Here is a 27794-nt window from a genome sequence, read left to right as displayed (position 1 = left end):
GTTCCCTTTTGTTCCTACCTTTAAGAACAGTTATCCTAGCATTCCTTTCTCACTCTTTGCTCTTCCTCCGTCATCTTTGAAAGGTTTGATTTGTTGTCTATTGTTGTCAGTTACCTGTTTTTCTTTGCATTTCCCCCACCACCACCCCAGTTTCTCAGAATTGGACTCTTTCCATCCCTGAATCTCTACTGATCTACTTCCCTTTACCATGAGCCTCCTTCCTTAACCATAAAGAAGAGAACCAGAGAGCCTGAGAGGATGGCTGCAAGTTATCCCTTGTACAACTAAGAAATTCTAATACCACCATATGCAGACCCGTGCTGTACCAAAAGCTTTAATCATGAGTAATAAATGATGAGACAAGGTGGTTCTATCCCCAACAGGAAAATTCTCAAGTTAGAAAAATAGTAATAAAACAGAGCAGCCTCATAGACAGTAGATTTATGCTTTATAGCTGTTAAAGCCCCACACTTAACCAGCCAGTGGGGCAGAGTCATTCCCATGGATCATAAATCACTGGTTTTTCCACAGCACTCCATGTTCACCTTCATGTTACTACTAAGACAAATGCTACCTTGGAGTTCAAGGAAATTTGCATTATGTGGTAGGATTATATGAATTGCCGATCTAGTGCTCCTGAGTGCCTGCAGATTGTCATAAAATAACAAAAGCAATACTATATTACGGAATTGCTGTTCACAGCACTACTCTTGATGGTAGGCCAAAGTACTGGAGAGCTGTAGAGTTAGGTCCTAAAAACACATTTGAGCAAGATACGGCTATTTGAAAAGCTTGTGTTCATTTTTCTACAGAACAAATGAAGCATAAAATCTGTGGAAACAACATCGAGCACAATGTTTTCACCTAGTTCCCAGCAATTTCTAATAGCCAGGCCCACGGAAAAATCACCACAACTATAAAAGACAATGGACTTCAGAAAATAAATTATTATCAGATCTCTTCTCGATGGAAAAAAAAAAGTAAAACTAGACTCTGTTCGCTATAGAGATCAGCAATGCAAAATAAGTGTGGTGAGATGCTAAAAGTGAAAAACAGAAGCTCAGTGTCCCTTGAGTTTGTTATAGCAGTTGTTCATGGACTGTCTTAGGGGAATCCCTCACCCCCATGCTGCTCCAAGAACCCACTGTATAACTAATATGGTTCCATAGCCTATAAGACACTAGCATTTTTTGTTCAGATGCATGTAAGCTGATAATTTTACCTAAAATGTAATAGTGTGAAATAATTAAAACTATCAGGAGTTATTTAAAAATAATGCTAATAAATAGACAACTATATTTTCATTACAGTTAGCAATATCAGAATCATGCTAAAAGTATGAGAAGTAGAAGAAACTATTGACCATTTAGATTTAAAATGGGCATACATAAAATTGTAATAGATTTTAATATTCAGAAAGAATCATATAGAAAACCCTATGTTGTATATCTCTAAATCTGAGGGGAAAAGATCTCATTTGTCATATTGTCTTTAATATTTATAATTTCAACCATTTGAAAATAGAATTGAAATGTTAGTTGTCTGATCAAGTGTTTTAAGAAAAAAAACATTAAGGCAAGTTATAAAAGAGATTCCATGTGTTCCATGTAAGATGATGCTTAGGCATTCATATGTTCCCCTCTTTTTTCCAGAATTTCATTGGAGGTGGAGCAGCATATTCAAAATGGAGTAGATATAGCCCCAATAAAACCACAATAACTGAGCTAAGAGCATCTCTAGGTGTTGAGAATGATGTAGCAAAGGAGCATGTGATAGAGAAGGGGAGGAGGCGGCTACGGTTGAAAACTGTAAGGTTTTCCCTGTGCACTTCAGAAAGGCCCGGACTTTGACAGTGTGCATTCAAGGTGGGGATGAGATGTAGGATAATAATCAAGGTAATCACAATTGGAACAACTGGGCCAAATACCCTATGTCACCATCATCACTACACATTCAGAGAGAAGAGCAGAAGTGTTGCTGTCTCCCAAGTAAAAACAAATGTTGCATTCTAAAACATTACCAGAGTTTAGCTAAAACTCTCAGTGAGAGTGTTAGAGTAAGTGATAAAACCTCTCCGAGCATGGTGTAAGTGTTAGATGGCAGGGAACATGTGCACTAAGGTGAATCCTGTCTGCTAAAACCTCTCACTTATGGATAGAGCACTCACATCCCATGCAGAGGAATCTGAAAAAGAAGCAAACCTACCCAAAAGAGAAGAAATGCCTCCCAACTATGTACTATCTATCTATCATCTATCTATCTATCTATCTATCTATCTATCTATCTATCTATCATCTATCTATCTAATCTATCTACTATCTATGTATCATCTATCTACTATCTATCTATTATCTATCTATCATCTACAATCTTTAAGATTTTACTTATTTGGGAAAGAGAAAGTGAGTAAGAGAGAAAGTATGAGCAAGGGGGAGAGGCAGAGGGAGAGGGAGAAGCAGACTCCCCTCTGAGCAGGGAACCCACTTTGGGGTTCAATCTCAGGACCCCAGCAGACACTTAGCTAACTAAGCCACCCAGGTGCCCCCCAACTGTCTATATTAACCAGTCTTCTCATTAATTCATGAATATAAACAAACAATCAAGAATCATGAAACAACTGAAGAAACAACTGAAATAATAAAAGTACAAAGAAAACCAAAATTAACTGTGGATGAAACAATAACAATTCAGAAAATAACAATGATTGAGGAAAATTCTACTCAATATTTTCAGATCAGAGAAAATATTGCATCCAAAACATAAGAAAGGAGAGCTACCAAAAATAAATATTCAAAAGACAAGGTAAAATTCTTGGTAATTAAAATATAATGATAGCAAAAATAATAATACAACACTGGGGAAACCTCCCAGGTTAGAAAGCCAAAAGACAAAGGTATAGACAGAATGAAAGAAAAGGTAAGAGAAGGAAGTAAAAACGCAAAAGGCAAAATATGGTTTCCTAGAAAGCAAATAAATAGAAGTAAAAGGAAATATAGAATGGGAACAAGTACTCCTAAATACAATGAACAAAAATGTCCCAAGCCTGAAAATAAAAGATTTTTGAACTGAGATCACCCTCTAATTGCCCAGCAGAGAAAAACAAAAAAAACGAAAAGAACAAACTGTACATATATATCAAATCTGTTCCTTTTAGGGCAGGTAGCCATAGAACTCTGAAGAAAGCATCTAAAAATAATAGTAATGTGTACATGATATGGCATATAATAACATTTGTGACAAATGAAAGTAAAATGCTTCATGTATCAGTAAAAAAGGCAGAAAAGAATTTGTTCAATAAATTTCATTCTAAATGCTAGAGTTATCCCTGTGCATAAAAGACAAATACCAGTTTCCTCATGACATCTTGACACTTGTACTCCATGTGAAGGAAGAGGAAGATGAACAAAAAATAATAATAAAAGTAATTCAAGGTAATAAATGGTAAACTTAGAAAAATCTGCAGAGCAAAATCACTGCTCTGAATATGAAGCAAGTTTAACTTGGCATGATGTTGGATTGTCAGAGGTCTTAAGTTCATCTCCCAATCAACAAATGTGCATTTATAAAGCAGAAAAATATAGAAGTAATTCCACAGGAAAAAAATACATTTTTTGGTGGCAGTGATATTACCATACGATATTGGAAAACCAGAGTTTCCTTATCTATAAAGGAGGATTTAGATTTTACTGTATCAAGCGCAGTCCATCTAAAAATTCTGTGATATTGCTAAAAACTCAAGTTTAAAATGCCCTTAAGTTAACCACATAAATACATTTAAAATATGGCTCTCTGTATATAGACATGTTCGTTAAAATACCATTTGCAATTACAGAAAAAAATTGAAAAAATACGCACTCCTATTACAGTGGATTGTTTAAAAAATATTCCACTTAATGACATATTTCATCAGTCTTATAAAGAATAAGGAGTTATTCTGTTATATTTTTGAATAAAATAAAAATCAAGTTAAAATGCAATGCAATACTATCTTACACTGAAATATAGAAAACTGTCAATAGTAATTCAAGAGAAGGTTATATATTGTTTAAGGCTTACATGGCTTATTTATTTTCCTTTACCATGTGCAATAATTGCTAGTTTAAAGACATTTCTAAATAATTAATCAAAAAATGAAATTATGTGAATGAAAATAAAAGGCATCCAAGGCACCTTAAATTTTTTAAAGCGTTCCATAAAAATATGAGAGTATGACTTCCGTTATAGGAAATGACAAAGAAAAGCCATGTGGTTTATACACATAACCAGAAACATATTTAAAGATGTGTAAAAGTATTGTAGTATACTTACGTACTGTTGTTTGCAAAGATTTCTGAAGGTGACTTTCGAATCGGGATTGGGGAAAAGAGACGCATGAAAAAGACCATTATCTTTTTTATCTTATTTCTGTACTTTTAACTGTTACTTAATGAGAGCATACTATTTCTATAGAATAATAGTGAAGAATATACATGGATGCTTATACATGTATGAGCAACTGGAATACACACACATATCTAAGTATATATAGATTATTTGACATTTTAAGAGCATTTAACTCTGTATTAAGCACTTAAACATATTGAAATTTTAGTGCTTAATTTATAGTAAATCTGCGTTTGATCCATTTATGAGGATATATTGCATAACAAATACTTAAATAGAAATATCTACGGTTAATATAAATATAGCTAACAACCTCTGAATAAGTTATGTAAAAATAGTAAGGCATGTAAATTTGTTAGAAAAATCCAGTATTTATTAATGATTATTTGGGAATTTCTCACATAGTTGCATGAGTGTTCTTTACTGAAGGTTATAGCACTATAGATTATTGAGGCTGAAGAATGCTAAATTTTTATTTTTTTAATCTCAGTCCTGGTCTGTTCAGTCTACAATTTCATCCCTAGAATACAAGGACAGACGCTGAGAATCAACTGAAAATTTTTAAAAATTAAATAGATATGCAAAAATATTTGAGAGAGAAAAAGGTACTGAGTTCATTGGTCTCCAAAACTGAAATCACATACTGAGAAAGGTGGTCACTGTGCCAAGTAATGACCTTCCTTCCCTTCTTATGATAAATGGCGATGGAATATATTTTTGGTTATTTGGGTCACTGTATTTTGTACCCCTTTCATAGAGTAGATACACTGGCATTTTCACTAATAATTCCCTAAACAAAGGCATACTTCAGTATTATCTGAAAAGAGGAGAGGATGGGATATTCCCTGAACTAAGGCATAAATTTGGATTAATCAGAAATAAAGAGGTATTTTATACTAAGATTTTAACTTTCTTTTTGAAAAGCAATGTATATATCAAGTGAGAAGTTGAATTTCTTCTTGTTCTTGATCTTCAATATACTCTTTAAAAACTTTCACCCAAACTTAATGCAATTCAGCAAACATTTGTTTCAAACTAATTGCTTCTGAAATCCAGAAAGCACAACTCTGACACAATAAACTTGAAAAATTAGCTACTGGTCATGCATGGGCTCCAAAGAATTGCATATTTTTCTCAGGTTCTCTAGTAATGATATTTAAAAGTAATACAATTTATTAATCTTTTATACACAATTCAGTGCACTTCCTTGTTCACTTTAATGACAGATGACATTAGCCAAAATTATAAAATTTTATTAATCTAAAGTTATTCATGATGTATACAGATTCAAAGAAATCTCCTTATAATAGAAGTAGAAATTACTTCAAATTGGTTGGGTAATGGTATTAAAATTTTCCATTTAAAAATATCCAGTTGATGATTAATGTACCATTCCATACTCCAAGGTTCATTTTGTATTTTCTAACTTCTGTTTCTGAGCAAAAATTGAATGAGAAAAATATCTAACCTTTAAATTTTCACTGAAATATTTTTTGCTGTGTAAAATTCAGGCCAAATGTTTACAGATATGTGCTAGAAAAATTGCAATTTGTAAGTGTAAACTAAAATAGAATCTGTGCAATCAAAATAATTTGTGCCAGCTGATGACCATTTAAATAAGACAACCAAAAATAAATAAATAAATAAATAAATAAATAAATAAATAAATAAATAAATAAGGCAACCAAAAAGTGGTGTATTTTCATAGACCTGACCCTCCAGTGATAGGTGGTAGGGATAACCTAAGAATCTCCCAGGCCTCTGGAAGCCATCTCTGTAGAGCCCATTGGCAGCTCTTACTTGCCAGCCATCATCGTCTCTTAGTTCAACTAGTTCAACAGCAGTCAGACTGATCCTATTCAGTTTTTCCCACTTAAAGCTATGACAGCATTTCTATCTACCAAGGAAAATGACTTTTATGAAGCAGAATTGAAACTTTTTAAAGCATACAACCCATATCCTCCTAAGACTTCTCATTGCAACCCAAATAAGATACTACCTTCTGTAGGCCAGGCCAAAAGTTCCCATTTGATAAGGCTCTGTCCATCATTTTTGACTTCACCTCGTTCTGTAATGACCTGACATGCTCAGACCACTGTTTCTCTTCTCCCAAACATGCCAATCTCATTCCTTTTAGAGAACTTCCTATATATGCTGTTTTAGATTTCACATGACAATCCTTTCTATCTATAGAAAGATAGATAAAATAATACATAGTCATATATATATATATTTAATTCCAATATCATTCACCATATTGACTGTCTTATATTAAATAATTCCAGCCACATCATTATATATATATATATATGTGTGTGTGTGTATATGTGTGTGTGTGTGTAGTTTTTTTTCCAATGCCGTTCACAATGTTGACTGTCTTATATTAAGTAATTCCAGCTACACCATTCCAAACACTATCTTTCTCTATCATATTACAGATTTTATCTTCTAATTTAATACTTATATATATCCGAATGATCTAACTTATTTTTCTGTGATTATTGTCCATCTTCTTTCTCTAGGGAAGGGGTCTCCCTTATTATCACTGACACAATTCATTGAAGGGAAGAAAGTAGGCACACGTATTTGTGAACTGGATGACTGATGAATGTCATCTCTGGCTTCTCTGTATCTCCATCTGAAACTCCTATTAGTCCAATAAGTATTGGAACTGATGGATATTTCCACTCTTCCTCTTAACTTGTCATTTCTGCTTCTTATCTATCTTTAACTCTATGTGCTGGAAAAATTTCTTAACCATCTTCCAATTCACAAGTTTGACATTAATTAAGGTCCTTTTTTCTTATTTAACTTAATAATATATTTTGTCAAGGGGAGGGATATTATTTTAGTTTTAAAACTAAAAAATGGTAGACTATGAATATTCTTTCCCAGCTTATCTAATACTGATGAATACTTGTTAGGAGTCAGGAACTGGCTGTGGTCTCTTGTGGTACCTTACAGCATACCATCTGCCCTAGCAGTATATAAAGACTGCCAAGGAATGGGATTTGGCTTGCTGACCTTCCTATTCTCACCTTGATTTTTCCTTCATTCTTATTGTCTTTTTCTACTTCCATGCCATCTTTACCACCTATGTATGCTGATACTGGAGATTGAAGTTGACACATGACCTAGTATTTCTTGGCTCTTGACCTCAGCTGTACTGTAGATATCTTTTTTTTTTTTAAATCCCTTGACTTGGAACATTTTTGAGAACTCTTAGATAAGCCAGCTAAAGAGACACCCCTTCTTCCTATTTGTGCATATCATCAACTCTTATCCAGATATGGTAGAAGATACAGAAACAACACTACTGATGTGCCCTCAAAGAGCTTGCAGTGTAGTGGAGACATGAGCCCACATACCTGACCATCACTGCAAAGTCAGGAGAGTTCTGTATGACAGGGGAGGCAATAGGTAAAGGGTTATAGGAAAACACAAAACCAACTCATGTTAATTCCCTTCAGAACAAATTGGGTTATGAATAAATTTAAAGTATAAAAGAATAGGCATGATTTCTTCTTCACAGCATCCATTTCTGTTTATTCTTTTCCATTTCTGTTTAATAGATAGATACCATTTTGACTATTTATAATCTTTACAAATGTTAAAGTTATTACATTACTATTAAAGCTTTTCATATTTGCTTCATTAGTTCTATTTCTTTGGATACCAGATTCTGCCGTTGCATTTAGAGTCTCCCAAATGTTTCCTGACCTTTTATTTCAATGGCTCTATTGGTTTGTTCAATTTTTTATTATAATTATTACTAACTCCCTTCAATAGTTAAAGTTGCATGAAATAGATCAATAACAAGCAGTTTAGAAGTTAAATATTCAGATAGGCATATTTTCAGGAAGAGAGTTCCATATTTTTAGTAAGTGAATAAATAACCTCTTTATTACATAAAAGGAAATATAAAAGAGAGTTTCAAAAAATACCCAGTTTAAAATGGATAATTTGTGGTTGTCCTAATCATTTCACATAATATGAGTAAAACACTTGCTACATGAGATCTATGGAATCTGATGTTTGATAAGAGAATACAAAAAACTTTATAAAGCAGGTTATCTGATCTATTCATTCTGTTTCTGTCCATGAAATTAGCAGATATAAAAGTAAATTTTTGTTTATGATGTTCTCTATTCCAAGAACATTGCACAGCAAAAACAAAAAAAATTAACTTGTCATGTTCCTCTATTATTTTACTTTCCACTTCATTTGTTTCTGTTACATAGCCTTGTACTTTATTATTACTCATTGTTACTAACAGGCACATTCGATTTGGTTCCAATAGAAGTTTCTGTCATCTGCTAAACTATGAAACTAATGACTGTAACATGTAACAGGTTTAATTACCTGTATTGATCCTAAAGTGTTTATCTCCTTGTTTGTTCCTTAAAAATAATCCAGTTAACTCTATTTATAATTTATTGATGAGTTAATCGAGTTAATCTTGCAAAAGGAAATCTTTTGATGTCTACAGGTGACCTGTTTAATATCACTCGTTTACTTTGTACTTGCAATGTGCAGAACATCATTTCACATTTAAAACAGTATTCAACTTTATTTCCTTCTGTAGGCTTTCAGCATTCTTGTAACAGTTAGTGACAAAATATGAGCTGGGTATCTTATTAAACTTCTTTAATATTTGTGTGACTACTACAATATTTAAATAAAGGACATTATCAATTACTCTTTCCATCTCTCTTTCTCTTTGTCACACACACACACACACACACACACACACATGCACACACAGGAATATAGGTATGACTTTTGTTACTTTCCCATTCCTCAGTGTATTTGGTTTAGCCATCTGAATATTCCAAGAAAAAGTCTGATTAGACCCTGCTAGATCTTACTATCTTTAATCATACACCTGAAAAAAAAAAACAGTTTGGTTTTACTTTATATATAGGGTGAATTTTATAACTAAGAAGTCTTTACTTAATGAATTGACTGCTTGAAAGCTGATAATTAATCTGTGGTCCACCTAAAGCAGGTAGGCATCTTAATGTCATTCCAAATTCCCTTGGAAACCATATTTGTTTTTTCTTCCATCTTTTAGTCGATCTAACTCTACATAGTCATCCTTTATATCAGTGGAATATAGATGAACAGATGAAATTAACTCTCTAAATACACACACACAGATATCCTTACTACTTCTACTTCCCTCCATGTTCCCTACCAACACTCTATTCTGAACCCCCATCATGTCTCCTGGGCTTTTGTCATAGTCTCAAACATCCTGAGAATTATCCCCATTTGTCCTCGCTTACTTCTATGCCAGTAAAATTGTGTCCTGGCTTCAATCTCTTTACTGGATATTCCCACACTGGAGTATTCTCCCCTGGGAAACTGCATTATCTGATCTTTTTGATCTCTTTAACTTTATCTAGTGTCCTTCTTTCCCTCTTTCTCAGTGTTTACACTGCAGCCTCACAGATCTTCTTCCTGATTTTTCCCCAAACCTTTTCTTTTTCTCTCTGCCTTTCCTCCACAGCCACACTCACAGTTTCCATATATTCCTTCTGGCTCCTACTCCATCAAGCTCTTTCAAAAAACAAAATGTTACTTCCTTGAAAATGCCTTTCTTGACTCCATATAAATTTAGATCTACTATTGTAATGTCTTAAAACACTTTTAGCTTTGTTTCAGAGCAGATAATTTGTAATTTTGTAACCATGCATTTGTTAAAGATCATTTGTCTTTTTTCCCCATTAATTTGCAAGCTTCCTGAGGTTAGAGGGCAAGTACATTTCATTAAATCATTGACTATAGTCATATAGACACAATAAACCAATTTTTCTCTTCAAAATTAAATGAGTATATAATATAAATATAAATATTTCTAAGGAGCCATATATCTGTAGGGGCTTATATATATTTACATATACCATATTTTAAATACATATCATATTTTAAAAGCCTTTCCATTTACTTTGAGTAAATATTCCAATAATTCTGATACTGAATCTGTGTCTCCATAGATGCTTTTAAATATTTATCCAAAAACTTGAAATATTTATTCCTTTTATGGACAGTGATGTTGTACTTTTTACATTTTAAATCTAATGAAGTTAGGCAATTGAGCCTGATTTGAGTAGAATTCAAACTGAAAAAAAAATATTTCATTGTTTTCCAATTTTTCCTTACATGGTGATATATTCTTAAATATCATTTTAAATGCTGTTCAATAAAAAAAAAAACTGAATGAGCAGAAAAAGGAAACCTTTCTTCTTAAATAAGAATAAAAGAGTATTTGTTTTTCCTATCAATTTTGTAGTGAAAATAAAAATCCTTGGAAAATAATGCAGATTTTATTTATCATCTTGACTGGTCCCATATTTATTAAATACAAGTGGAGTATAATATGTCTTGTTAATTTTATTACTCATATAAACACATTAAAATTAAGCGTGATGACGGCATTCATTTCAAATTTTGTCAAAAAACAGTGTCCCTGTAGGTCTATTGTTTTATTGTCTAAAATGGGGAATCCAGAAATGCATAATTTAAAATACTAGCCTTGTATCATTATTACCTAAATTGTTAGTAATTAGTAACTGGCAATATGTCAAAGTTATCAAAAACCCCTGATTCCATAACTGATCAACAACTAAATAATTAGAAATAAATTCTCTATTCTGGGCCCTGTAGAAAATTTAACTATTCACATGTGGTCATGGAAGACCAACAGGCTAATATCACTCTCACTAGCATAGTTACCTGATTTAGTAACCAGTCAGTTACAAAATATAAAATATAGTTTCAATATTTGTTTACCTGTGAGTGCTGATTAGAGATGTTAAATAAGGGATCCCTGGGTGGCTCAGCGGTTTAGCGCCTGCCTTTGGCCCAGGGCGCGATCCTAGAGACCTGGGATCGAATCCCACGTCGGGATCCTGGTGCATGGAGCCTGCTTCTCCCTCTGCCTATGTCTCTGCCTCTCTCTCTCTCTCTCTGTGACTATCATAAATAATAAAAAAAAAAGAGATGTTAAATAATTCTTATGCTTGATTAAAAAAAATCTGTGGTTAGAGTATTGAAGGAACTGGAGAATTTAGATGATCACAGAATTATCTGGAAATGGTAACCATAGGTATAAAATGAATATTCAAGAATTCTCTTAGGTGTATTATGTAAAACAATGAAATACTTTATCATTGTAATCCTTTATCAATGTAGTAAATGTTTTATGTATAATAAAACATATCTACAGCAATACACCAAATGTTTTTCTTTTAGTTTTTCAGGATATGTTAATTTTAAATAAAAATGTAAAGAATTCCAGGGGTGTTTTTATACAAAAATACATAAAAAAAACTCAAAGTAAGGAAGTTATTTACTCAGAACTGGTAAGAATTTTACTTTTATTTTTCTAGGAAATATTCATACTTAAATGAGCAGAAGATTAGTTTATCATACAAAATGTATTATCTAACAATTTGGTATGACATTAATTTCACATGTCTAGTTACTAATTTATGTTTTTCATCACAACTTTAGGTATTTGCTTTAATTTACATTATTGTTTCCTACACTTTTAAATGAAGTGCACAGAATTCTAACAGTTATAAGACGGTGGTGAATACACTTACTTCCGTAAGTAACAAGGAACAACATGTATCCTTAAACTTAATGTATTATTAGGATTAAATTATTGAAAAATACTAATGCTTCACTACTAAATATAAGAGAACAATATTGAGTTTTCCATTCTTAAAGGGATGTTGTGGTTCACAATTTTGTGAAAACACCTTTCAATTCAGAGTTAAACACATTGGCAATAAAATATTAAGTGTTCAAATTTAGTGTGAATAACAAGGACTCACCGAAATTGAAGTCCCTGTAATATTCTTGATTAATACTGACTATACTCTTTGAAATATCATCCCTAAATGATTCAAAACATTATTCAATACATTTCAATTTTCAGAAGTCTTTGAACCATTTCTCATCTTAGTCATTCGTATTCATTCAGTTCACTGACTTTTTATGAGAACTCACTATGTTTCGGGTACTGTCTGGGTGCTAGGGAAACTGGGATAACAGAGAACAGAGAAAATAATAAAAATGTCCCCTTCATCAAAGAGGAGATAGAAAATTATCAGATAAGTAGATACACATATAAAGAAATATCAGTTACAACGTTTACAAAAATAACCTAAAAGAATCAAAAGTGACTAGGCTTGGCATTTTAGATAGTATGTTCAGGAAAAGTTTTTTTAGCACAGGTGGTAAATGAGCTGAAATCAGTATGAAGAAGGCTTCAGGCAAACTGGACAGTAATTGTGGAGGCCTAGATGTGGGAGTGTACTTGATGTGTTCAAGAAACAAGAGGCGGTGCACAAAAAACAAGGGAGTAGAGAGGGAGATTGGCAAGAAAAGAGGTCGAAGGTGAGCCAGGATTCAGGTTATAAGATTTGTAGAACAAAATAAGGATTCTGAGTCCTGCTTCTAGATGGAGGCAGAGAAGGATGGAGACCATTGAATGATAACATAATTCTATTTGCAGTTAGTGAGGTTGGGGGCGCACCTGAGTGGCTCAGTTAGGTGTGTGATTTTTGATTTCGGCTCAGGTCATGATCTCAGGGTTGTGAGATGGAGCCCCGTGTCCAGCTCCACAGTCAGTGTGAAGTCTGCTTGAGATTCTCTCCCTCTCTCTTTGCCCCTCCCCCATGCTCTCTCTCTTTCCCTCTCAAATAAATAAATAAGTCTCCAAAAAAAATTGAAAAATAAAATAAAAAGTGAGGCTGGTAAGCAGGAAGCCAGAAACCCAGATGATAGGTATTGAGCTGTCCTGTCAAAACTGAATGATAGCTTTGAATCGGTGCTATTGGTAAAGGTGGTGCTAAAATTTTTGTCGAGAAATATTTTAAAAGTAGAACAACAGAACTAACTAATGGATTAGGCATACGATTAGAGAGAAGAGGCATCAAGGATTCCTTGGTCAGTCTACTCATTCAAAAATTTCATATTGAAAAATACTCTATGTTCCGATAAAGGTATAAAAAATTGTGGAGTTGGACCCCCATGTTCATAATACCAATGTCCACAAGAGCCAAACTATGAAAGAAGCCATGATGTCCTTTGACAGATAAATGGATAAAGAAGATGTGGTCTATATAGACAATGGAATATTCCTCAGCCAGCAGAAAGGACGAACACTTATCATTTGCTTCGATGTGGATGGAACTGGAGGGTATTATGCTGAGTGAAATACGTCAGTCGAACAAAGACAATCATCATATGGTTTCACTCATATGTAGAATATAAGAAATAGTGAAAGGGACCATAAGGGAAGGAGGAAAACTGAGTGGGGAAAAATTAGAGAGGAAAACAAATCATGAGAGACTCCTAACTCTGGGAAACAAAGGGTTGTGGAAAGGGAGGAGGGAGGGAGGATGGGATGACTGGATGATGGGGCCTGAAGGGGGCACTTGATGGGATGAGCACGGGTGTTATACTATCTGTTGGCAAATTGAATTTAAATAAACTATTTTTTAAAATTGTGGAGTTTGAGAATGTATGTGGAAGAAAAAAAATCATATATATACAGTATTTGCATTTCTCCATTATTTAACTTGCACATTTAAAAAATATATTCTACTTGGGTAAAAAATTAATCTGAAAAAAAAAAAGCATCAGGATAAAGTCTGTCAACACACGAATGCCACAGCAAAGTCAGAAATCACTAGTCCCTATTCTCAGGAGACATCAACAGGCATTTTTAGTTTGTGGAGCTTTTTCAGTCTCCCATACAAAAATAAATATAAGAGATGAAACGAGGCTTGAATAATTTCATTGGGAATTTCCAGCATATTAAAATGTAAATATTTTTCTTGTGTCAACATTTTTCTTTGAATGCTCACACAGGTTTATTCATTATTATAAACTGACAAAAATTTATGAAAATTTCTAGTTGATCTGGTCAAATCTAATTGCCTCCTGTCGCTAATTCGGCTGGCCCTATGCACAATTGGTCTTAATACTGCCAACTTCAATCATGGCAAGGAGAAAAAGAATATATTAAAGTTGCAGACGGGAGTAAGCTATTTTAATAAGAAGATGCTATCTCAGCTTTTTCACTTATTAATACTTCCACATAATAGAATTTCTATCACGATTATTAAAAGTGATATTATTTTTTCCAGATAACCCTTTTCAAAATTTAGAATTATAAAAATAAGAGGGATACTGATTAGTTCATGATTGTAAAAGGTGCTTTTTCAACTAAAGCAGCTCTCTAAAACTAACAAAGATTCAAATAAACTTGTAGCAGAAATTGACCAAGCAGGCACTCCCACATACCATTTATTTGATTTATTTTGTCATGAAAATGGAAAGGTAGTCCTTGCTAAGCTTAATTGAATAACATAGATCAGAATATTATATCCTTGATACATTTATGATTTTTGTAGAGCCAACCGATTTTACATATAACTCCTCTAACATGAAATATGACATAAGTAGCATCACAGTGACTGTTTTAGGTCACAAATTTGAAATGTCTTTCCATTATATCATTTCTAAGTCATTTCTCTCTGTGTCTGTGTTTGATTGGGTGAAAGTCACATCAGAATGTTTGGCCATAAAACTAAACCTAACTCCACTAGTGTCTTTCAGAGTAAGTGTCATCAATCTTTTAAAAGGTGAATATGACCTTATGATAATGTATCATGCTAAAGACAAGATTTTAAGCCTTACATGGTCTACTTCAGCAAGAAATGACTTATTAACTGGCACTGCAACTGAGATTATTCACCAGCATTCTTAATTCAAACAATGACTAGTCCAGAGTTGGGAAAATTAACTATGGACTATAGTGGACAAGATAAAAACAACTTAGGATAAAAAACAATAGATTTTTCCAGAAAACAGCCTTTCCCAAAGTTTTTAGTACTGGAAATTAAATTCATTTCTAAAAATAACTCAATTTTAGTAACTTTGAGGTATTCAATAACAACAAAACCAGAATAATTCTATTTATTTCAATGTAAAACATTCTGTTGCTTAATTTAGTTATGAAGGAAATGAAATATGAAGAGGTTATATATACTGCATATTAGGAGAGAAATATCTATTACTCTCATTCATGGCATACTTATAAATTTAGCAAATAATACTACTTCAAATGCCAAAAGAATACTACTTTTTATGCAAAACTCTTCTCACCAAATTATCTCCCAAGAATTTAAGGTTTATTTTTAGCTCAGAGAGAACTCTCTGCCACCAAATTCATAGAATAAATCTCTTTGTCTTAATACTTTACTTTTATTCCAAATGAAGCATGAATGCTACCCTATTACTGCTCTGATGAGAAAAACACTGTTGTTCATATGCTAAGATGTAGTGTTTCCCATATTCCTGTTGGCAATATTATAGGTTTTAGTTTCCACTGTAATACAAAGAAAAATCAAACTGGCTACTATTTATATACAGTGAGAGCCATAACACTTTTTTTTTTAAGTGGAATTTAAGTTTTTCAGAGGGAGTTGTGTGGACAACATATGAAGAATTTAATTTCTCTTGATCTAAATATGCCTCCAATCCAGTCAAACATCACTTTTCTTCTTCTGTTTGGATATTCCCTGTAATAAAACGTCCAAATATCTACTGATTTTCGGTAGAGAAAAAATTAGACAAGCATTTAAAAGAGAATAAATAAAACTCACTGAGCACTAATCTCAAAAGTTTGAAATATTTTTATTGGTATTCTTGCATAATTATTTACAGGAAAAATTCCAAAATGTACTTAGGAATGCAAAAAATAACTAGTATTTTATTATTCTAGTTGATATTTATTTCTTCAATTATTTGAATATTAAACTTTTTTTCTATGAAACTATGATGAAAGTATATATAAATTTTTGAACATTGTTCCCTCTTCCAAGTTGCAATGTAAAATGTTGCTGTGAAAAAGAAGTCTTTAGCTTTGATATTTGCTTGATGTACTGAATTACTGCATGGAAGTAATATTTCAAAATATTACCTATTGCTTTATTTCTTTAGATGTAAAATAAAAGTTAACATTGCTATTGAAAAATATACATTCTTCATTTAAAAACTGAGCACAAACTTAATAAAATTGAGTATTCTAAGGTATTAACATTTGCTGATATTGATCATCTATATTTATTCACATGATAATAACTCTCAGGTTAACTCTGAAAAAAAAAACAAAACTAAAGTAAATACATCCAACTTTATAAGCTTGATAAATTTTAGCATATTTTCTTAGATTTTGTCTTTTTCCACCCTCAAAGCATCATTTTAACATTTAACTTGCCAACTAATGTGCATATTTGCATAAACCTATACTTAACATTTATTCTATAGGCCCCTAGGCAAAAATCTAAGTTAGCTTAAAAGGTCAAAAATGTAAGATTTGTAAATGTTACAATAGTAATCCTGATAGTTCACAGGGATGATATATTAGACATCAGACATTGTGCTATAGACAAGAAATATCCTCTCCCTGAAAGTAATAAAGAAGGTCAGTGTCTAACTGTTTTAATAATGAGAATAATGTAAACCACTAAAATATTTTTTTTGCGATATCAAGACAACCTTGTCTCTTAAAATCATTATTAGTTTCACACTGTATTTCAATAGCTACCAAACATAAATTGTGTATGTTTCTAAAACAGAACTTTAGAACACATGAAGCAAAATGGACAAAATTAAAGAGAGGAATGAACAAGTTTTTAATAATAGGTAGGATTTTAACCTTCTTCTCTAAGTAGTTTACAGAAAAACAAAAATAAAATCAGTAAGATAGAAAATTTAAACACTCTCAAGTAACTTAGCTGATATTTATAGAACACTGCATCTAACAAGAGCATAATAATTACTCTTTCAAGAGCAAATGTTATTTACCAATATAGATCATGTGGGGACCATATATCTGTTTTTAATAAACTTTAAAAGTTAAACAACTTCTCCTGCTCCCTCTTGTTTTATCTTTCATGACCATTCCCCTCAATAAATCTTTTGCGTAGTTATTCCCACTCAGCTTTGGCAATGCCGTCAGTCCTGCAAGAAAATGAGAGGTAAGAGAAGTTTGGGACTTGGCTCTCTCTCTGGCTGGCTGGCAAAGAGGACCCATACAAAATTTTATTTGTAGTATTGAGAGTTTCTGGCACTGAAGGTCTGATTGCTGAAGATTTCAGAACTTTTGACTTGGAGAAATGTACTGGTGGAAGGGAACACCCTCTCTGATGCAGTGATTTAGACATTTAAAAGATGCAGGAAAAGCAGTGCTTACACAAATAGTACAGTCCTAACTGGCACCCTCTGTAATGAGAAATGAGGTGCATTAAACAAATAATAAAAGTCTGAGGGCCAGAGGATTTCTTTGGCATCCTACAAAGTGGGCCTTATCTCCCTCAGTGAAAAAGCAGATACAATTCCAAAGATCACTGAAGATCTGATACAAGTGTAGAGATCTAGAAACATTAAAGTACTCTGATCGGTCAGGTCTTTAATGCTAAGGTCAGGGCTATGAGAGAGAAAGTAGACAGCTTGAAATTTAGAGCGGGGATACTTAGGTAGATGTCTCCAAAGATTTTGGTTTTGTAAGATTTCCTTGAACAATGAGACTTTTAGAGGCAGCCCTTCCCTCCATAGTTAGAGCTATCCCTCCTTCTCTTCTAGATAGCAACAGTTGTCCCTTAGGAAACTTCTATCTCCCCTCCTGGCTTATTTGCCAATAAGAATGGTTAGAACCCAGGATAACCCACTGGAATATGCTGAGTCTGATAAGGGAGAAAAGAAATTTTACCCCTTGGTGGAGCTACAAGAATTAGCTACCATCTACTGGTAGGAGTCCAAGATGTATTCTTAGGGTTGAACATGAGAATGATTGATCCAGAGGGCTAAATGTAAGATTAGATGATAAATAAGAAATTCTTACTCAGGAGTCATGTCTCAGGTTGCTGTCAGGACTCTGAGTGATGGGATGTACTCCTTGCTGGGGTAGTTCTTAGAAACCTGGAAAATGCAGTGGTTCATGCTGAGTGATAGGACTGGACGTTGCTTTGGCAGGAGATAAAGTGATAGGACTGGACATCGCTTTGGCAGGAGATAAAGGCAAGGGTATGGGAAAAGCTGAGGAAAATGGGCATACTGGAATTTCCAATCACAAGGGAAGAATGGACGAGCAGGAAATTAAGAGAGATTGCCCTGATTAAACAAACAAACAAACAAACAAACAAAAAACATCCCTTACTCAATTCACAGACCTCTAGGACCAAGGCGGTATCGGGCTGCCTGCTTGGCTGTCCCTCCTCCCATCCCCCTTCTTGTGCTTTCATTCTCCCTCTCTCTCTTTCTCTTTCTTTCTCTCTCTCAAATAAATAAATAAAAATCTTAAAGAAAAGAAAAAGTATACCTCCAGCAGAGAATGCCAGAGGATTTTCTTTATTTAAAAACAAAACAAAACAGTTTTTGGATTTGGAACCCATTGGCTAAAATGGTTGTAGGGTCCCTGGAGACCCGACATTAATTATTTACTGTAATTATTTACTGTATTATAATCAGAATGTTTCTCCAGTATTACATCTTGTATTGTTTCCCTAGTTTCCTCCGAGAAGGACTAATGGTCATTTACCAGGTGACTACACCCTGGGGAAAGGAATACCCCAACATTTTGATGGCTAAAGGGCTAAATACTAGTTGACATTAAAACCAGGAGAACTGAAGTGTCATCAAGGCCCCACTTTTAGAGGGAGGGCTTGTTGAGGCCATGTAATAACTGAAGTGCTGACTAGAGTTCAGCTTACAGTGGCTCCACAAGGTTTGCAGACCCACCCAGTGGTCGTTTCCCTATTCTCTGAATCTATCACTGGGCTTGGTAGAAATAGAGTAACAACCACATGGGGGGGGGGAAGACAAATGGAAACCCCTGATATTGCCCACCTATTCAAAATAGTAAATAATATAAATATTTAATAAAGAGCTACCTTGGTGGCTCAGTTGGTTAAGCATACAACCCTTGGTTTTGCCTCAGGTCATGATTTCAGGGTGGTAAGCTTGATCTACTCATCAAGCTCAAAGTTCAGCATGGAGTCCGCTTGAGATTTTCTCTCTGCCTCTCCAACCCCCCACGCTAACTCCCTCTCTCTCTAAAAGTAAAAAAAAAAAAAAAAAAAAAAAAAAAAAAAAAAAAAGTCTTTAAATAAATATTTAGTAAAATATATTATACCTGTGGGATATATATATATATATATATATATATATATATATATATATCCATCCCAGGATTAAGAAAATGCCAGAGATTAGTGCTACCATTAAGGAGCTAAAGGATAAAGGATACAGGGTTGGTGATCCCTACATTTTTACATCTAAAATTCCATTCAACCCAATGAATTTTAGGGAATACTGTAGACTACTGCAAACTCAACCAAAATGTGGCCCTAATTGCAGCTCCTCTACTTGAAGCTGCATAGTTGCTAAGAGCAGATTAATAAGACCCCAGCACATTATATGCAGTTGCTCATTTGTCCAATGTGTTTATTCTTTTCTATTCATATGAGGAAACAGAACCAGAAAGAGTTAGAATCAGAGCAATAATATTATGTATAGTTTTGCCCCATATGGCCAGACTGGGTGGTCTGGGGTCTGGAAGGAACAGTATGATAAGAATGGAGACAAGAGGTTTTGGGTTTAAGGTATGTGGACAGATGCATTTATACCTACCAGAAAATATCCACCATGGCATAGGCACTAACCAACCAAAGTGACTTGAACAGCCTACCTTGGCCTTGCTTTGTTATTAGCCGCCACAGGACAACACAGTGGGCACATAAATAGTCTTGCCACAGTAGCAAAGATAGAAGCTACATGTGAACTGACTGAACAGCATAGACTTCTACTTACCAAGGTTTGCCTGTCTATCTTACCTATCTACCTACCTATCCGGCTACTGTTGCCTCGGAATGTCCAACCCACCAGTGACAGAAACCTCAAATGAGTCCTGGGACATGGTTCTATTGCTCAAGATCAGCAAGTCCATTGGTGGCAAATTGACTAAGTTGGGACCCTTTCATCCAAGAAGGCTCGGTGTTTTGTTTTGTTTTGTTTTTCCTCCCAGGGAAAGACACCTACTCTGGGTATGGGTTTTCAAATCTGTCTGCAGAACCTCAGCAAGTACTGGCATATTGGTGTTGACAAAAGACCTGATCCACAGGTATGAAATCCCACACAATATAGCATTCAGTGAACACTAAATTCATAGATAAGGAGGTGTGGAAGTGGTTCCACGGCCATGCACTCTACAGAACTATCAGCCTCACTGAGCCGTGGAATAGCCTAGTGAAAGCACAGCTAAAGCAACAATTCAGAAGCAATACTCTGAGAGAATGTATATCGTTCTTCAGGAAGCAGTATATACATTAAATCAGAGAACTCTCTTTGGAGCTGTTTCCCCCATAGGAAGAATCCGTAGGTAGAGTACTAATCAGTGGAAATAAGAGTGGTCCCAGATGCCATCACTCTTCATGACCTGCTGAGGATTTTTTTTTTTTTTTGGCTTCTTGACCCAAAACCTGGGGTTGGCAATTTTCATCCACAAAGAGGTCTCTTTTCAAAGAACACTGCAATGATTTCTTTGAACTGAAAAACATCACCACTCCAGGAGAGTTTGGACTTCTGGTTTTCCAGAAACAGCAGGTGAGAAAAGAATCACGCTACCTTAGAAAAAGTATTTGGCCCCGATCAACAGAAGGAGGTTGCACTGGTTTTGCGAATGGAACCAAAGAGAAATATAAAACACAAGTTATCTACTTGGATGCTTCTTAGTTTTCCTTTGCCTGTTTATAATGATAAATGGACACGAACAGTAAGGAGGCAGTATGGTGACTGACTAGGGGGAACAGGAATCTGAGTCATGCCATCTGGGAAGTCATGAAGATTTGCCAAAATGATAGATGAGGATGAAGGGAGATCAGAATGCAGTAGGAATTAGAAAATGAGGTATGAGCTGTGGCTCCAAGACCACCCGGTATAGGAGCTGTAATTTATTTTACTAACTTCATTCTACTCAGCTTCTCCTCTGGAAGACCGATGGACAGGATCCATGGAAGATTTCATGAATATGTGTATCTTTTTCTTGCAAGCTATAGACTATGACACCCATGGAAATGTTCTACTCAGATCTCTTTCAAGAGAAACATGATATGAAGAGTATCATTGACAGATGTCTTAGCTCCATTGGTAGGTGACTGCTCTGGAACCATTCAAAGAAAAGGCAAAGCCAGGGTACTAATCCTGGCCCATTCCTAACACAGGATTCCTTTAATGGGGAAAACCATTGCTATGGTCGAAACTTTCTCAGAACCATGCTGTGTCAGAGGGTCTCCCCATCCAATTCTTCCTTTATTTTCCCCTCTTTTCACAGCTGTCATATTTGCATTGTGGTCTGGAAGTTTTTCCATCTGATTTCTGTCCCGTTCTCCCCTTTTATACTTTTTCAGACATTTCCGTAGTAATTCCTTTGAGCAACAAATCCTATCTGGTGTTTGCTTTTAGGAGGACCCAGACTGACACAATTAATATAATTAATTTGCCTCTGGCTAAATTGTTTGAGAAAATACAAGACACAGATGACCAATATCAGAAGTGAAAGTGGATGTCACTACAGATCATAAAGACTTTAAAAGGATAATAAAGGAATATAATGTGTGTTTTTCCAAGAAAGAAGGAAGTTTACCAATTAGGAGTCAGGCAGTCCTGCAGGTGACATAGATACAGTAGTAATTCCTAGCACAAAGGGATTCATGAATTGGATCTTAAGTAAAAATAATATAATTCTGCTATTTACATATTAGAAGATTTGAATTTTTAAAAAAGATTTTATTTATTTATTCATGAGAGAAACAGAGAGAGAGAGAGAGAGAGAGAGAGGCAGAGACACAGGCAGAGGGAGAAGGAGGCTCCATGCAGGGAGCCTGATGTGGGACTCGATACCAGGACCCTGGGGTCACTTCCTGGGCTGAAGATAGCGCTAAACCGCTGTGCTACCTGGGCTGCCCAGATTTGGAATTTTTTGAATAGGAAGTATAAAAACATAATATTTTAAAAATAATTTTTGAGAAGGGCTATGTCATTTTAATAACTTTATTTCTTTTTAAAAGTTATCTCTAATGAAGAAAGAATCACTCAAAATTGTTGAAGTCTCTGTTAACCCTATGTCATTTTTCAAATTGTACTTGATTGCCTCAAAACTCTCCACTCATGGATATAGAGTAAATAAAATAATAGTGGAAATTAAATAATACCAGGGAATACCTGGGTGGCTCAGTTGGTTGAGCATCTGCATTTGGCTCAGGTCATGATCCCGGGGTCCTAGTATGGAGTCCCACATTGGATTCCCTGCGGGGAGCCTGCTTCTCCCTCTGCCTGAGTCTCTACCTCTCTCTCTGTGTCTCTCATGAATAAATAAAAGAAATTAAAGGATATCAAACTCAGTAACAGATTACCTCTTCAATTATGGTTGGAAATAAAAAATCTGGCATTAAATTCCTTAGTGATCTTTCTGAAAGGAGGATAGATAGGCTTGGCCGAGTTTCAATCAACTAGAGGATTTTTTTTTTCTTAATATGGAAAAAGCACCTAGACAGATGATTTAATGAAATAACGTATCTCTTTATGAGTGCTAGAAAAGTGATTTCAGCAGGAGTATGTTCATATTTGTAAGAATGTACATATATTTCCTGGATTAAATAAAGCAAAATTGAGGAAATTTTTCTTCAGGGAAATAGGGAAAGTTGTCGTTGTTGTAGTCAAATAGAGACTTGAATACAGACAGACATTTTTTTGAAATACTTATAGTTTAATTTTTGCAATTTCAGTCCTTCAAATTTTCTCCCTGGATTCATCTTTCTTTAAGGAAAAAAAAAAACCTTTTTAAAGGCTTGATTTAAAAAATGCATATTAGATTCTTGTGCTTTTAAAACATTCCTATTTCTCCTCTATCAGGTTCTTGCCCCAGGCAAAAACCAACGCCTCACACAAATATTGGAAAAGAAGAAGAAAAAAAAGAAATCTCAAGAGACATACTAAGATATCTTAGGATTTGAACAATCAAAAAGGCAAAGGTCATATGGGTTATTTGAAAACTCCTTTGAGGGAAAAATTGATCCATTCCTTTAATGTTCTCCACAACAAGGATTAATTCTCTTTGAGTACTTTAAATAATATAAGGGAAAACCCATTAAGGAGAGGAGACTCAATTCAGTGCTCTGACCCCCTGATCCATATGAGAACTTTCAAAACCAATCCCAGACTAATATATTCTCTATTGATTTTGATTTTTATATTATCTTAAACCCAGAGAGAGTTTATTTCCTTCTAAAAATATAATTTAAAATGATCAAATAATACTCTATCCCCAAAGTTGCTACTGAGAAACTCTCCAAACACTAGAAAAAGTTCACAGTAGAGACAGGAGGCAAACAGCAGGGGATAAGAATATAAATTGAAATTTTATCAATTCACATGTCATAATTTATTCTTGTTTCAAAATGACGAATATTAAACAAGTTAGACTTCACTCTAATGAAGTCATAAATAATAATAAAACATTCTGTATTATTGTATATTATATACAACATGTAACATAATATATATCATATACTGATATAGCACTTTGTAGATTAAAAGTAGCTTTGCCAAATTTAATCTACACAACAATGATGTGAGTAGGCTTTGCTATTAAATTGCTTTTAATAGCTTATGCAAGCAGTCAGTGGGCAAGCCAGGAGGCAGAGTCTGGAAGTCACAAAGGGGAGGTGAGGCTGGGAGGACATGCTAGCCTCAAAATCACTGTGCTTTATGGAGCAGCCTCCAGAGTCTGGTATTGGAGCATCCCCACCCTACAGGCAGCGCCTGGCAGCTCTGTGTTCTAGGTCAATGGCTTCTAAGACTCCAGTTGGATTCATTGGACAGGGCAACATGGGTTATTTAATGGCAAAAACAAACAAACAAACAAACAAACAAACAAAAAAAACTCATGGCTGAAGTGTCTGGGTGGCTCAGTCTGGTAAGTGTTGGCCCTCAGCTCAGGTCATGATCCAGGGGTCCTGGGATCTATCCCAGGCTTGGGATCCCTGCTCAGTGGGGAGCCTGCTTCTCCATCCCACTTGTGCTCTCTGTCACACTCTCTTGTTATCCCTCTCAAATTAAATAAATAAAATCTTCAAAAAAAATCTCATTCTATCCATTCATTATTTATGATGGTTTCCCTGATGCTACAGGCAGTATCCAGATGGCAGTGAACAGGTAGTCTTCCCTAGCAGATTAGCTGAAAAAAGCTGACATTATTACAATGTTGCCTGCCAGTATCAATGCAAGAGAAGCTTACTCTGAGCAAATGAAATTCGAAGAAGAAGAAGAAGAAGAAGAAGAAGAAGAAGAAGAAGAAGAAGAAGAAGAAGAAGAAGAACAACAACAACAACAACAACAACAACAAGAACAAGAAGGCTCTTAATAGATTTTAGCACTATGGATCCTACAGGTTCAAAAGAGTTGGCCAAAGAAATGGAGAAAATGGGAACATTTTCATGGATACCCCTGTTTCTGATGGTGTGGGAGCTGGTCCATTTGGGAAGCTCATTTATGGTGAGAGAAGCAGAAGATAAATTTGTTGCTGTGCAAGAGTCGCTGAGGTGCATGTGCTCCAATGTGGTGTATTATGGAGCTGTAGGGACATGTGGGCTGCAAAGATCTGAAACAACATGATGTTTGCTACCAGTATGACTGGACCTGCTGAAGCTACGGATCTTGAAATCCAGGTAGGGCTTGACTCAAAACTGTTTGCTAAAATCCTAAATATGAGCTCAGGATGGTGTTGGTCAAGTGACACAACCCTGTGCCTGGGATGATGGATGGAATTCCATCTGCTAATAACTATTAGGTTGATTTGGAGCAATACTCACGGCTAAGAATTTGGAGTTAGCACGAGGCTGCCACCAGCACAAAGAGCCCAATCCTTCTAGACAGTCAAGCCCAGGTGTACAGGATGATGTGTGCAAAGGGTTACTCAGAGAAAGACTTTTCCTGCATCTTCCAATTTCTTTGAGAGGAGGAGGCCTTTTGAGTTTGCCCTATGGCTGTGAACACTGTTGGATACCAAACTCTATCCTTTTAGCTCACTACCCAAGTAAATGGGTTTAATCAAAGGTCACTTGTCTGCTGTTGATTGTCTAGGTCCCAGTAAACCCTAGAAGTTTTCACCGTTTTTTTTTTTTAATCTATTTAGCAAACATGTATTATCTGATTTTTTTTTTTTTTTTTGCAAGCCACTAATCGTCTCTGTTAACTACTGATTGACCTTTTTCAAGAGTGATCCCTGAGTATCTTCAACTAAATCATTTCATACTTCAGTCAGGATATTACTTACTCCACTTTACATATAAAAACATATTTTTACAACAGGATGAAATCTGTCTTAAAGAAAAGAAATTGATGTAAAGAAAGGAGTTAGAAAAATAGGAAGTTTAGTGAATTGCTACCTGTGCCCCTCAGGGAGTTTGTTCTGCTAACCAATGTGGTATGCTTGCTTTACAAAGGTTACTGATTTATTTTCCAGGGAGCTGAGAAAGCAGGAGAATTCCTTGCTGCATGTTTCATAATTTGGACTCTGTTATATTATCTTAGTTTTGTCCCTCTTGTAACAACCCCCAATACTCAGCAAAATTGTTTTTTATATTTTTCCTTCCTTATGAATTCTTACTATTTTTTTTCACTTCAAGAGAATGACATCTTTAGAACTGTTTCAGAACCATGATTGATATTTGTTTTAATTATTTATCACATTATTCTAAATATAACCATATTATTTTGAATTCAAATAAGTTTGTATGCTGATAAAAAATATTTTGTGCAAGTTAAGTAATCCCTTAGGCCTTAGTTTTCTTATTATAAAACTAGGAAATTACAGTAAATTATTTCTAAGCCCCTTTGCAATGCAAAAAAATAAGTAAGGACAACTAATGTTAAAGAATAAATCCCCGATGTAGTTTGCTTTTCTTATTACTATGCTTCAAGGTGGTATTATTTACCATAGTTTTTTTTTAAACATCTCTAAATGTCTATAAATCATATACCATAAAATTCACCAATAAGAATTATACAATTCAATGTTTTTGTATTATATTCACAGTGTTGTGTAACCACATCACAATCTAAGTTTAGAGCATTTAACACCCCCCAAAAAAATCCCATGTGCGTTAGCAATTAAGCACATCTCAGATCTAGCAACCACTAATTTACTTTCTGTGTCTATAGAGCTATTTTAGACAAGCTATATGCATGGAATCATATATTATATGGTCTTCTGGGGCTAGCTAGTTTCACTGAGCATGATGTCTTCAAGGTTATTCACCTTGTTGCATGTTAACATTACTTCATTCCTTTCTATTGCTAAATAATATCTAACTCTGTGAATGTATGTTTATTTATCAGTTGATGGACAATTATTTTTACCTTTTCAGTATCATGAATAAACCTGCTGTGAATATTTGTGAACAAGTTTTTGAGTGGACATGTATTTTCAGTTCTCTTGGTTATATATCTAGGGATAGAGTTGCTGAGTCATATGTTAACTCTGTGCTTACCATTTTGAGGAACAGCCAAACTATTTTCCATAAAAGCTGCAAGGGGAGCATTCTAGTTTTTCCACATCCTCACCATCACTTGTTATTACCTGTCTTTCTCATTCTTATAGCCATCCCAGTGGGTATAAAATAGTATCTCATTGTGATTTGGTTACATTTCCCCAATGACTAAAGATGTGGATCATCATTTATGTGTTTATTTGCTATTTGTATATTTTCCTAGAAGAAATGTCTCTTTATATATGTATATTCTTTTCCTCTATATCTTCTCGCAAAAGTATAGTTTTAGTTCTTCTATTTAAGTGCATGATCCATTTTGAGTTAATTTTTGTGTATGGCATAAAAGCATTGTCCAAATTAATTCTTTGACATGTAGATACCCAATTGTATCAACTCTATTTCATGAAAAGTCTATTCTTTCTCCATTAAATTGTCTTAGTTTTATGGTTCAATGGTTTTATGGTTCTCTTCAGTGTGCTTGTCCAATTTGATATTGGGGTAATGCTGACCTCATCAAATGAGTTGAGGAGTATTTTTCTTTTGTTTTCTGAAAGAGATGGTGTAGAATTGCTATTATTTCTTCTTCAAATAATAGAATTCACTAATGAAACCATCTAGAACTAGTTTTCTTTGTTGGGATATTTTAAACTATGAATTCAACTTTAGTAGATTGGGCCATGTAATTGGTCATAGAGTTGTTACTGTTTCTTTTTCATCTTCTTAATGTCCATGGGATCTGTAGGGAAATCCCCTCTTTGATTCCTGACATGCATAATTTGT

The 27794-nt window shown here is 34.5% G+C and overlaps 1 pseudogene; it reads left to right on the top strand.

Moving 5' to 3' along the window:
- The first annotated feature begins 21524 nt into the window (after nucleotides 1-21524).
- LOC129504335 (3-hydroxyisobutyrate dehydrogenase, mitochondrial-like) lies at nucleotides 21525-25495 on the top strand (annotated as a pseudogene).
- Nucleotides 25496-27794: the final 2299 nt, after the last annotated feature.

The sequence above is a fragment of the Nyctereutes procyonoides genome, unplaced genomic scaffold, assembly GCF_905146905.1.
Source record: "Nyctereutes procyonoides isolate TBG_1078 unplaced genomic scaffold, NYPRO_anot_genome, whole genome shotgun sequence".
In the NCBI taxonomy this organism is placed as follows: Eukaryota; Metazoa; Chordata; class Mammalia; order Carnivora; family Canidae; genus Nyctereutes; species Nyctereutes procyonoides.
This window is presented reverse-complemented; position numbering and strand designations above follow the sequence as displayed.